Source organism: Balaenoptera ricei, chromosome 21 (assembly GCF_028023285.1).
Source record: "Balaenoptera ricei isolate mBalRic1 chromosome 21, mBalRic1.hap2, whole genome shotgun sequence".
NCBI classification, from domain to species: Eukaryota; Metazoa; Chordata; class Mammalia; order Artiodactyla; family Balaenopteridae; genus Balaenoptera; species Balaenoptera ricei.
The window spans coordinates 26,272,482-26,285,177 of NC_082659.1; the positions used below are offsets into that span (position 1 = coordinate 26,272,482).

A 12,696-nucleotide genomic window follows, 5' to 3' on the forward strand; every position below is an offset into this window, starting at 1 on the left:
ATACAGAGAAGAACACAGAAAGTGAACAAAATTGATATCGTGCCAGAGGCTTTCTGAGGCCAGAGAGATGGTGTGGATGGTCCCAGAAGACGCATGAAGGCTGGGACTGGAGCTGAGCCCAACAGGAGGAAGACTGTTTAGCGAGGTAGAGGAAGATGTTAGGAGAAAGCCACATTCCAAGCAAAGCTCCCCGAGCTGGAAATGCGTAAGACACACCGGGCAGATGGGGAGGAATTCATCCGTCCAGAGAACAGTGTGCTAAACACGTCTGAGCTGGGAGAGGTGATGGAAGCAGTGTACAAAGAAAATCATTCCGGCCATGGGGTCCCAGATGGACTGCACTGGGGAGCAACTGGAGGTATGAAGACGGGTTAGGAAACTACTCAAGCTAAGAGATAGTTCCAGCATGAAGTGATAAGGGCTCAAACTGCAGTTATGGCAGTGGGAAGGGAAGGAGAGGGCAGACTCAAGAGACATTGGTGAGGATGACAAATGCCTCGGCGACTAACTGAAAGCGCAGGGATTGCTGAGGACAGAAGGAACCAACGGTGCACAAGAGGTTTGCAGCCTAATTGATTTGGGAAATGATGGTGTTACAGAGAGGTGTGGCGAGTTAGCTGGGGAGGGGGAGGCTAATAATTTAGTGAAACAGTTATGATGATTTTAAGGTTCTGGTACACCATTTGGGATGGTATTTATTGGAGGTATTCTTCTTCAGACGAATACTTCACCTGGGTTCAAGAGCTCATAAATGGCCTGGCTGTCCACCATTTTCTCAAACCCCAAACCTAAGACATCCTCATCAATCCTTTCTCCATTACTCCCAAAATTAATCAGTCTCCAAATCCTATGCATTTTACTTTTATTATCTCTCAAATCTACCCACTTTCCCCAGTCCCATACTCTTTATCTTTGTTTCGACCACAATCATCTTTCACCTAGAACTCAGCGATTCTTTACCAAATGGTGTCCTCCCCACCCCCACCCCCCCATCATTTTCCACAAAGAAGTCAGCCAGGATGGTCTTTCTAAATAAGAAATCAGATTCTGCCATCTGTAGATTATATTCCTTTGGTGGCTCCCTTGGGATAAAGCCTTAACAGAACATGATAATCTATCTTCTCATAGTTGACACCTACTTCATTGTCTGCCCTCATCTCTCATCATTCCACGTCTCACCTTCTATGTCCCAACCACACTGAGCTATTTACATTTTCTTGAATGTGTCACACTCTCTCTCACTCCTAACCTTGCACATGACTGCCTTCTCTGTCTGGAATATCTTCCCTCTTTCACATCGCATCATTCTCAACATCAAACGTCAAAATATCCCTCCTCCTTCAGGGAGCCTTTGCTGACATCCCAAGGCCATTCTGGGTATCTCTTTTCTGTGTTTCCTCAATATTTTATTCATCCCTCTATCATTGCTTGTAACACTGTGTAGAATTAATTGCTTATTTGGTTATGTGACTTCCACTCTAGATCTATGTGTCTAACCACAAAAAAGTATTTGTTTAATGAATGAATAAATAAAGCAAATAGACACATGGTTCTCTTGGTATTTAAATCAATTCAACAAGCTGGCACTGAATAACTACTATTTGCCGTGCCCTGTGCTGGAGGTTGGGTGTATAATGGTGAGTGCACTCCTGCAGACAAGAAATGTACAATCTAGTATAGTAGAGTCAGTGATAAGTCAGCAAATATATTACACAAAAAGTGTTCAGTAATATGGAAGGGTCAGAAGAGTGCAGTGGAAAAGGCCTATACTTAAACTCAGATTGAGGTTCAAATTTATTCTCCAATTTTTATATGACCTTGAACAAAAGGCTGAACCTCTTAAACCCCAGTCCTTTAATCTATATTGAGGACACAAATCCTATTTTAGATCTTACTATGATTAAATAATAACCGTGGGGCATCATAGGGTTCATAGATGTTCAATAAATACTATTTTCTTCCTTTATATGTTTTGCTGTTGTGTTTGTGCTGTCATTGTTCAGGACTTAAAACATCTTCGGATACACCTTGTTAAAACATAACAGTGGGTGAGGTGTGGGGATGGGGCAGAATTTAATCACAGAAAGGGGCTCAGATCTTTCCTGAGAGCTTTTGCTAGGGGAAGAAGGAAAGGTCTCTGGGAAGTGAGGATGATACTGTTGGAGAAGAAAGAAGGGTCCAGAAACTGAGGCAGAGAGGCTGAGACTGCTTCTCCAGCTTGAGTGGATGTGCAGGGGAGGGGGAACTGGGATCTGATTGGCATGTTGGCCTATGACTGATACTGGCCTCCTCACTTGAAAATCCTAGGAGTTCTAACGTCCACAGAGTTTCCCAGCCACAGCTAAGACCCATCCACTCACAGCTCTCACACATTTTCTCCTTCTTTCCAACCAGCTCAAAAGGACCTCAATGTGACCAACCCCATCAGCAATAGCAGCAGCAGAGCAAGGCTAAAACTGCAGGCTTGCCTCTAGCTAACTATATTTCTTCACAGTGTCTTTTTTTGGTTTCTTCTTTAATCCAGCAGCTATTTTCCTGGCCCTATTCCTGCCTTAGTTTGAGATCTCTGCTAAATTTCCCCAGATCAGGGATTTTAACATAGCGGTGGGTTATCCGCAGTGAGCAACGAGCGCAAAAATTCAGTGCAAAACAATAAAATGAGAGTAAGGAAAAAAAAAAAACCAAAATAAATATCAAAAGCAAATAAAGGCAGAAAGGAAGAAGAAAGTTGGACTCTATTTACAGACGGCATGAGTATTTGTGCTGAAAACCTCAAGGAAATCTACATGACGGCTACTAGAATTAATATGTAAATTTAGCAAGGTGAGAGAATACAAAGTTAAGCATCCAAAAATTAATTGTATTCTGTACGCTAGCAGTAAATTAGAAAATTAAATAATAAAAATTCTATTTGCAAGAGTACCTAAAAACAAACAATACTTAGGAATATAACAAAAGATATGTGAGAACTCGTCACTGAAAATTATAGAACATTGCTCAAAGAAATTAAGGAAGAATCACATACATGGAGAAATAATCCATGTTCATAGGTTTATTGGAAGGTTCTGATTCATAGTACATTAAAATTCATAGGTTCATTGAAAGATTTCAATTCTACTCAAATTGATTGATGGATTCAAAGTAACCCCAGTCAAAATTCCAGCCAGTATTCTCACTGAAATTGACAAGCTCATTCTAAATTTTATTTGGAAATGTGACAGCTCTAGAACAGCCAAAACAATTTTGAAAAAGAAGAACAAGATAGACCTTGATAGTGTAAGAAGAACTTATGCTATCTACAAAAATCGATATAGTGCAGTATTGACAGAAAGATAGACATAAGGAACAATGAAACAGAATAGAGTCCAGAAAGAGATCCACACATATATGTCTAATGGTGCTGGAATGATTGGATATCCATATGCAAGAAAAAAAGTGTCAACTCAAACTATACACAAAAATTAACTTGAAATGATCATAGACCTAAATGTGAAGCCTCATACTATAAAATTTCTAGAAGAAAACAATGGAGAAATTTTAGTGACCTTGGGTTTTCTGAAGATTTCTTAAATAGGAGAGAAAAACCATGAGCTATAAAAGAAAATGTCAATAAGTTAGACTTTATCAAAATAAAAATTTGGGTCTTTAGGGCTTCCCTGGTGGTGCAGTGGTTAAGAATCCGCCTGCCAATGCAGGGGACACGGGTTTGAGCCCTGGTCCAGGAAGATCCCACATGCCGTGGAGCAACTAAGCCTGTGCACCACAACTACTGAGCCCGAGTGCCACAATTACTGAAGCCCGCGCGCCTAGAGCCCGTGCTCCACAACAAGAGAAGCCACCACAATGAGAAGCCCGCTCAACGCAATGAAGAGTAGCCCCCACTTGATGCAACTAAAGAAAGCTGGCATGCAGCAATGAAGACCTAATGCAGCCAAAAATAAATAAATAAATAAATTAATTAATTTTTAATAATTGGGGTTTTTAAAAGACATTGTCAAGAAAATGAAAAGACAACCAAGAGAATGTAAAAAATGTTTGCAAAGCATATATTCAACAAAGGACTTGTATCCAGACTATTTAAAGAACCCTTACAATGCAATAAGAAGAAGACAAAGAACCCTTACAATGCAATAATAAAAAGACAAACAATCCAATTAAAAAATGAGTGAAAGAATTGAACAGACACTTCACTAATGACAGTATACAAGTTGCATGAAAAGATGTAAATGACACTAGTCACCAGGGAAATGGAAATATAAAACTACTGTGAGATTCCACCATGCACCCATTAGAATGGCTATAATTAAAATGATGGACAAAACCAAATGGAGGTGAGGATGCTGAGCGACTGGAATTCTCATACACCCCTTCTGGGAATATTATATGGCTCAGTCACTCAGAAAAAAACTTTTTGGTAATTTCTGAAAAAGTGAAACATATGACCCAGACGTTCCACTCCCAAGTATATACACAAAAAAAATGAAAACATACGTCCACACAAAGACTTGTACACAAGTATTTATAACAGTTTTGCACACAATAACCCTAAACTGGAAATCATCCATAGCAGCTTTAAGCACAACAATCAAAAATCGAAACCAATCCAGATGTTCACAGGCAGGTTATGGATAAACAGAAAGTGATACATGCACATGGTGGAATATTATTCAACAATAAAAAGAAACAAACTGCTAAATACTCAACAAAATGAATAAATGTCAACATCATTATGTTGCGTGTACGATGCCAGACATAAGAGTATGATTCCATTTATATAAGTCTAGAAAATTCAAAAAAGCTGTGACAAAAAAGCAGCTCTGTTTTGATTGGGGCTAAAGTAGAAGAAGGGAGGGACAAAAAAGAAGCAAGAAGAAATTTTGGAGAACGACAGAAATATTCTCCATCTTGATTGTGGCAGTAGTTCCACACGTGTACACACTGAGTTGTGCATTTTAAATGGATGCATTACATTGTATGTAAATGATATCTCAATAAAGTTGATTTTCAAACAAAAAGGAAGGCTAGCCCAATACTATGTCTCTCCATATACCTACATCTCTACATATAACCACCAATCTCTGGAATTTGAACTTGAACTTTCCAAACACCACCAGTTCCCTCGCAGTCTCATAGAATGAGGAACCCATTCGCTGTCAATTTTCCTTTCCTTCCTGTCATGCATACCTCCACATTTCACTCTCTACCCACTCCACCCACAAAATAAAAGTGTGAGGTTCCCTTTTGACTAACGCAACAACTTTAGACTCCCCCTGAAACAACAAACACAGCAGCACGTGTGCATGGTGTATGTGCGTCCTTTCCCCAAAAACATCCCCTTATGGGGGGCGCTATACAAGGAAGCACGTGATGTAATCGTTATACGTGATAACTAAATGGTTAGAGGACAGGAATAAAGAATTGTAGGAGTTAACTATGAATCTGTGATTATACATAAATCATGTCACTTTGGAGTGGATTACTAAGGAGGAAGGGGACAACCATTTTCAGATCAGCTGCATCAACACGGGTCTGCAGGGACTTCCCTGGCAGTCCAGTGGTCAAGAATCCGCCTTCCAATGCAGGGGACTCGGGTTCAATCCCTGGTCGGGGAACTAAGATCCCACATGTCGTGGGGCAAGTAAGGTGGCGTGCTGCAACTACTGATTTCTAGCGCCTCAATTAGAGAGCCCGCCTGCCGCAAACTACAGAGCCCACGCGCCCTGGAGCCCGTGCCCCACAACTAGAGAGAAGCCCGCGCGCTGCAACTAACACACTGCGCAGCCAAAAAATAAGTAAAAAGTAAATAAAATGTTAAAAAAAAAAGAGAGAGAGAAAATCACCTGATTTTTTTAAAAAAACTAAAAAACACTGGTCTACAAGGTCTCATAGATGTCCTGCACACCCTCACCTTCACGTCACCTGCTACACAGAAGGTCAGCTACACTAGCTTGTTTCCTTCAGTCTAGTGCAGAGGTCCCCAACCTTTTTGGCACCAGGGACCGGTTTCATGGAAGACAGTTTTTCCACGGACGCGGGGTGGGGGGGCGGGGGCGGGGAGATGGTTCAGGTGGCAATGCCAGCGATGGGGAGCCACGGGGAGCGGCAGATGAAGCTTCGCTCGCTCGCCCCCTGCTGTGCGGCCCGCTTCCTAACAGGCCGCGCACCAGGACTGGTCCACGGCCCGGGGGTTGAGGACCCCTGGTCTAGTGAGTATTTGCTGCTGGTGGGGATTCCTTAAAGCTGCAATTAGTTAGCCTGATCCCATAATTTGTTGTGTTCCCAAAGCCAGTCACAATAATTCCTCCTGATTCCAAGAAGGTGTGCCCAGCATCTAGACAATCTTTCTGCTGTTGTCCACATACCCAGTCCTATTATTCTGACCAGCTGATGACTGATATTTGTGTAGGGTCTGAGCTCTGCTACTCAAGTGTCAATAATATTTGCTGACTCAGAGAAGCATTATTGTAGTTGAAGTAGAGGTCTTGCTAACCTCTGTCTCTTTCTGAAGGCCAGTTAGTACTGCTTCTGAGTTAGGGCACTGGAATCATAAAATTTTGTAGAATACGGTCGTAACATTTAATTCCTGCCATTTACCCTCTGGTCAGAAGTATTAGAGGTCTGCAGATGGTCTGGCAAGGTTTCCAGAAGCAGTAGAAACCAGCAGCTGACTGCACAGCTATATAAAATTAAAAACTGTTTCAAGATAGGTACCATATGTACATGTACAAATCCATTAGGTTAACATGGTGAGCTTTTTGCATTATATGGGTATTAAATGTTATGGGAAATAAGGGACAATCAGAGAAATACATTGGCAAGGAAAAGAGAGAAACATGTATCGAAATCTTAACCTAGGATGGTTGCTTCCCAGTTTTAATAGGATATACTTTGGTTAAGAAAACATGGAGAAAACAGACGCAAGACTTAAAACTCAAAGAAGACTGGTCAGGGACAATGAGTGAAAATAGCAATGCCTCTTTTCTAGAATCCTTAAAATATATTAGTGTCTTGTTTTAAATTAGAGAGAGACTAAATTAGTCTTTTTATGACAATTCAAAAGTCTTTATTATGACAGCAAGTCTAGCACTATGGTTTTCATTTTAGGAGTGTTATAGATTTGCATAATATTGTAGGAGCAAGGAGTATGATCCTTATACCCATTGAAGAAATTGGTGATAAGAAGTTAGACTAGCAGAGAAATGAACGTTCAAAGGGAAACTTTGAAAAGATAACGAGATGTTTGAATGAATTCAAGGCAACCTGTTTACCAGCTGTTTGGCTAAAAGTTCATGTAAAAAATCCAGGGGTAAGGCCTGCACTAGTTGAAACTCTATGTGTCTTCAGGAGACCAACACTGGGATTAAAACTGAAAATCTTTCATCACTTTTCTGGATATTGGGACAATATGGTGTTCAGTTGTAATCCATATGTTTAGCATTTTTAAGGTCAGGCTTCCTCCGCGTTTCATGAGCCATCAGGGAACCTCTTCTTTTAGTTGTGTAAGCCAAGGTGACTCTGTAATGAACCAGGGTACAAGCCTAGTCTTGACACACTCTTTCATGAAGAATCAAGAAGGAGCTCTCTGGTCTGAGTCAGCCTGCCACTGATGGCATGTGTGGGCAGGTCTGCTGTATGCCTGCCTGGTCTGCAATTCTAGGTGATGCTGGGGTTTTAGAGGAAGAACGGATCATACTCTGGCCCTCTCTGAGCTCAGAAACAAAACAGAAATAGACACCAGAAGGATCAAGACGGGGAACACTGAGAGTGGCAAAGAATGGTTCTCCGGCAAAAGGAATTGTCAGCATAAGTTTTCCTTTAGCTCAGGTTAGATTTCAAAAGACATTTCTCGGGCTTCCCTGGTGGCGCAGTGGTTAAGAATCCGCCTGCCAAGGCAGGGGACACGGGTTCGAGCCCTGGTCCGGGAAGATCCCACATGCCGCAGAGCAACTAAGCCCGTGTGCCACAACTACTGAGCCGGCGCTCTAGAGCCCGCAAGCCACAACTACTGAAGCCCACGTGCCGCAACTACTGAGCCCGTGCGCCTAGAGCCGGTGCTCCACAACAAGAGAAGCCACCGCAATGAGAAGCCTGCACACCACAACAAAGAGTAGCCCCCACTCACCACAACTAGAGAAAAGCCCACACACAGCAATGAAGACCCAACGCAGCCAAAAAAAAAAAAAAAAAAAAAAAAGAGTCCTCTTTAAAAGTCATGAAGGACACAAAATAACTAAAAAAAAAAAAAAAGACATTTCTCTAAGCGAAAGTTAATATTAAATTGGAGTTCAGAGAGTAAACTAAATTTTTTAAACACTGTAATCTGAAGCCATCTCTTCAGGGTAGCAAAGTTGAAATCCATATGCTAGCAGATGATCTTTGACTTAAAACAATTTTAAAGGACCGACATCACACTTTTTAATACTCCTTGTTATTATTAGCTCTATTCAAAAACACGTTTCTCACAGGTTCTTTGCACATTGTTAAATGTGCAACAAATGTAGACGCATTTATTTTTAAGGGAGGAGAAATTTCAAGGACCTTGGGCCTCGCTGTTCAGTTTGTATAATAAGTGGGTGGGACATTATATGGATGACCTGGCATTCATGGGTCGCGATGAAGAATAAATCCCTTAGAATGAATTCCTATCTTTTTTCTTGAATTTTGGTACCTGGCTTTTTTGCAGTGGCATCTTCCGTCTTTTATGCCAGTTTACAGTTCTATTCTGCCCCTATATCCACGTCTGGTATTCACCACAAAGTTGCTGAAGAAGTTATTATTGAAGAAATCATTGTTGAATCAACGAATTTTCTACCATAAAGCAGCAAATTAAACACTATGTCTAAGTTATTGGCATACAGAAAAATGAAAACCCACAGGCCTCGTAAAAGAACCTTTAGGCAGCAAATTTTTTACTGGCTTAATTTTTTTTACCTTAAAATTTTTCCTTTCTTCTTTTTTCTGGAGATAACTGGAGTTTGTTGCTTAATTTTCTTTAGCGTTTTCTCAAGCAGCCTTCCCCCAAAGTCCACCGCTTGGGATGCTGCACAGGTGAGCAGACCGGCGAGCGTGTGAGCGAGGCGGAATCTCGAGTCACAGCCACGGTCCTGGTTAACTCGTGCTTGAAGGAGCGGGAGGGGGAGGGGGAGGGGGGGAGAAGGGGGGGAGAAGGGGGGACCCTGGTTGGGGTCAGGGGGAGACGGTGGCCGGGGTGGGGAGGGTGGTACAGAGGACAGCAGGGCCAAGCGCCGTGGGGCTGGCGGAACGGCCACGCGCATCCCGGCCGGGGTACTCGCGCCGCCCGTGAGGCGCCTGCGCGCTACACGCAGAGCCCCGCCCCTCGCACCCGTTACGCCGTCATCCAGGCCAATCAGAGTGAGGAGGTCCGGCAGTGCCGGAGAGTCTTTGCCCAGCTGGCTAGAGATGACGTGGAGGTCAGTGCCACAGAGCTCACGAACATTCTCAACCAAGTCGCGACCCGACCTCCTGGTCTGAAGACTGATGGTTTGGGCATTGACTCCTGTTGCATCATGGTGACCGTGATGGGTAGTGACACGACCAGCAAGCTGGGCTTCGAGGAATTAATTCTAGTGCTTGTGTCGCAACATCAAACTGTGGCAGACAGTTTGACGCTGACCGTTCAGGGACCACGCGCGGCGGTGAACTCCCCAGGAACCTTGGAGGCAGCAGGGTTCCGCCTGAATGAGCATCTCTACGACAGGATCATCGCACGCTACTCAGATGAGGGAGGGAACACGGACGTGGACAGCTTCATCAGCTGTCTGGTCAGATTTCTGTGCCTTCAGACCTCTTGACAGACGTGGCACCGGACAAATCCAGGTGGACAGCCAGGAGTGGCTGCAGCTGACCATGTATTCCTGAATGGGAGCCCCAGACCTGCCCCCTCATCTCCTCGCCGCAGGACTCACCTTGCACTCTTCCGTCTCTCCCAGGCCTGAGGCTGTCTGCAGTCACGCCTTCACGGGCCTTTCAGTTCTCCCAGCCCTTGGCATCCAGCTTCTCCGTCAACAACCAGGGACCAACAAACTTCACCACGCCCTGCCCGGAGGGTGACCCCAGGCCAGCGCACCCGATCTCACACCCACTGCATGACCCCTCTCCCGCACCTGTGCCATGTCCAACACTTGCGTTGCTTCCACACCCCAAGGGCCCTTCTCTCAGTTCTGGGGGGATCAGTCCAGTCCCTACACACCCTGGCATACCCATTCAGTTACCACCCAGAGAGCCCGAACTCCAGGCCATAACAGGCCCATATGCGCCAGTGCCTTTGTCTGTATTCTGCTCCCAGCCTGCCAGGCCCAAAAGGACATAAATGTACCCCAGTGGCTGCTCTCTCTGAAAAAAAGAAAAAAAAAAAAAAAAAAAAGTCCAACAACTTTTCGCAGTCACTATAAACTCATGCATACCTCAAAGCCTTTTTGAAGAGCTAACATACAGCTCAAGATTTTAAGACTGCTATTTTGTGCTACAATTCAGATTTACTTAGTTAGGTCAGAAAAGTTCCCGCAGTACAGAAATCCATAGTCTTCCCCCCTTTGTATCTCGGGAAGTGATGGAACAGTGTAGAAATTGAAGGACCTGTAACAAATGGGGTATTTGATCAGGTACTACCTAAGTACTAAGTACCCAGGGTTTTTGTTTTGTTTTTCATGTTCTATCATATCACCCAAAGAAGGAAGAGAACTTTGAACACTCTTCCTGAGAATAATTAATGATTGATTTGCTATGCTTGGAAGGTGTAATGCATTGAATTCCAGAGGACATGCCTATCCTTACCAGTGGGCAGGAGAAAATGTACAAATCTTTCTGAAGAAAATATCTCTGATTGGATATCCTGCTAATGATCATGAGAGTGCTGTTTTGGATTTAAAGCTTGCTCTGCAACTCAACCCTAAACAGAAATTCTATTTTAATAAACAGGCAAAGATAAAGACTAAGAAAAAACTACCTTACAAGTGTGTGTTTGTAAAAACTCCACATCGCTTCCTTTGCAGGAATAGTCTTTGGCAGTAATTCTCATTCTGTCTCTGATGTTCATTAGATTGTATAACCTTGGATGAATCAATAGCCTGTAAAATAACTCAAAAAGTTGTTTTCAAGATTATATAAATGTAAAGATGTCAGACATTTAGCATCATGTCTTGAATAGCAAAGCTATTCATTAAATGCTAGTTTTCTTTCTCTTCTCTTTTCTCCATATGTAGCATTTAAAACTTATTTTGTACACCACTTGGAATTTTATGTAAGCTTTGAGAAAATGCACTTTAATATCTGTGCTTTAGGAGCATTGTGAAAGAATTTACCCCAGTTACATGCCCCATTTACATGGTGAACAAAAGTATATAACATTGTGTGAAAATCAGGGCCAAACCTCTTTTGCAGGTCTTGAGACTAGTTAAGTATTCCCCACACTGAAACACTGCACGTTGGCCTGCTTCACCTGATCGAAGTGATGAGAGGTTAAAATCAGTGTGCAGAGTGCTTTAAAAATCTTGGGCAATCTTGAGCATCAAAAGAAAATCATTATCTGTTTTACCTTCCTTCTAATAGCATACTTAAGAATGAAAGTACATTTGGATGAAATCCAACTGAAAGAAAGCCCCCTCTGAAATGAGGATTCTGCCATCTCCTCTAAGATTGTTGTGCGTATACTCAATGGGATATTGTGCCATATGCTTGGCATGAAATATTGAAGTGAATAATGGGAAAAAGAATTCTTCAAGTTTAAAAAATATTTTTCTGGGCAAAAAGGAAAGGGATTGTGAAATTTGATGTTCTAATCATTCTGGCTAAAGGAGAACACATTTAAAGGGCTATGTTGGGACCAACATAAATGTGTCTTTGTTTTGGGTCAGGGTTTAATGCATAAAGGCCTTCAAAAGAACAACATCTAAAACTGTGAGGCATTCCCCGCTCCTTCAGACTGGTCCACCAGGCAAGAATCCATCAGTGTGTTGGAGTCATTGAAAAGAAAAGGCTTAAAAAAAAGAAGAGGCTTATCCCAGATGTGATGGTTAGGGATGACACTCAGTTGCCTCCACAATATTTATTTCCAACCATTTCCTTCATTACTTACAGAACCTGCCTCCTACCAGGAAGAGTGAAAACATCTGAAGTTTGCATTCCAGCCTCCCTTTCGGCTAGTGCACGGGCATGTGACCCAATTCTGGCCAATGTGTTTGAACGGGAAGTATTCTGGAGATAGAAATCCCTTGGAAATGTTTTCCTTTCCCTTCAGTTAAAAAGGTACATGTATTGGGACTTCCCTGGCAGTCCAGTAGTTAGGACTCCACCTATTTCCACTGCAGGGGTTTGATCCCTGGTCGGGGAACTAAGGTCCCACAAACCACATGGCACGGCCAAAAAAAAAAAAAAAAAAATACTGTTTTTCCTTTTTCCCTCTGAATGTCCTGAAGGTGAAAGCCAACACACCTAGGATGTCCCAGCAGAAAGAAGATGGAAACACCTGGGTCCTTGATGGCTTCATCTCAGCTCCAGACCTCTTGTTAAGTAAATCCATAAATTTCCTTATCGTTTGAACTATTTTAATTGAGGTATACGTTACTCACAGCCTAAAGCATTCCAATTGATATAGTTCTTGTCGAAGGTTGAAAAAGTACTCCAATCAAGGCTGATAAAGCTTGAAAAAAAAAAAGCAAGAGACTCCCCATGTGCTAT

At 42.6% G+C, this 12,696-nt stretch overlaps 1 pseudogene; it reads left to right on the forward strand.

The window, feature by feature from the left end:
- Positions 1-201: 201 nt before the first annotated feature.
- On the forward strand, positions 202-9,896 carry LOC132356747 (calpain small subunit 1-like; annotated as a pseudogene).
- The last annotated feature ends 2,800 nt before the right edge of the window (positions 9,897-12,696 follow it).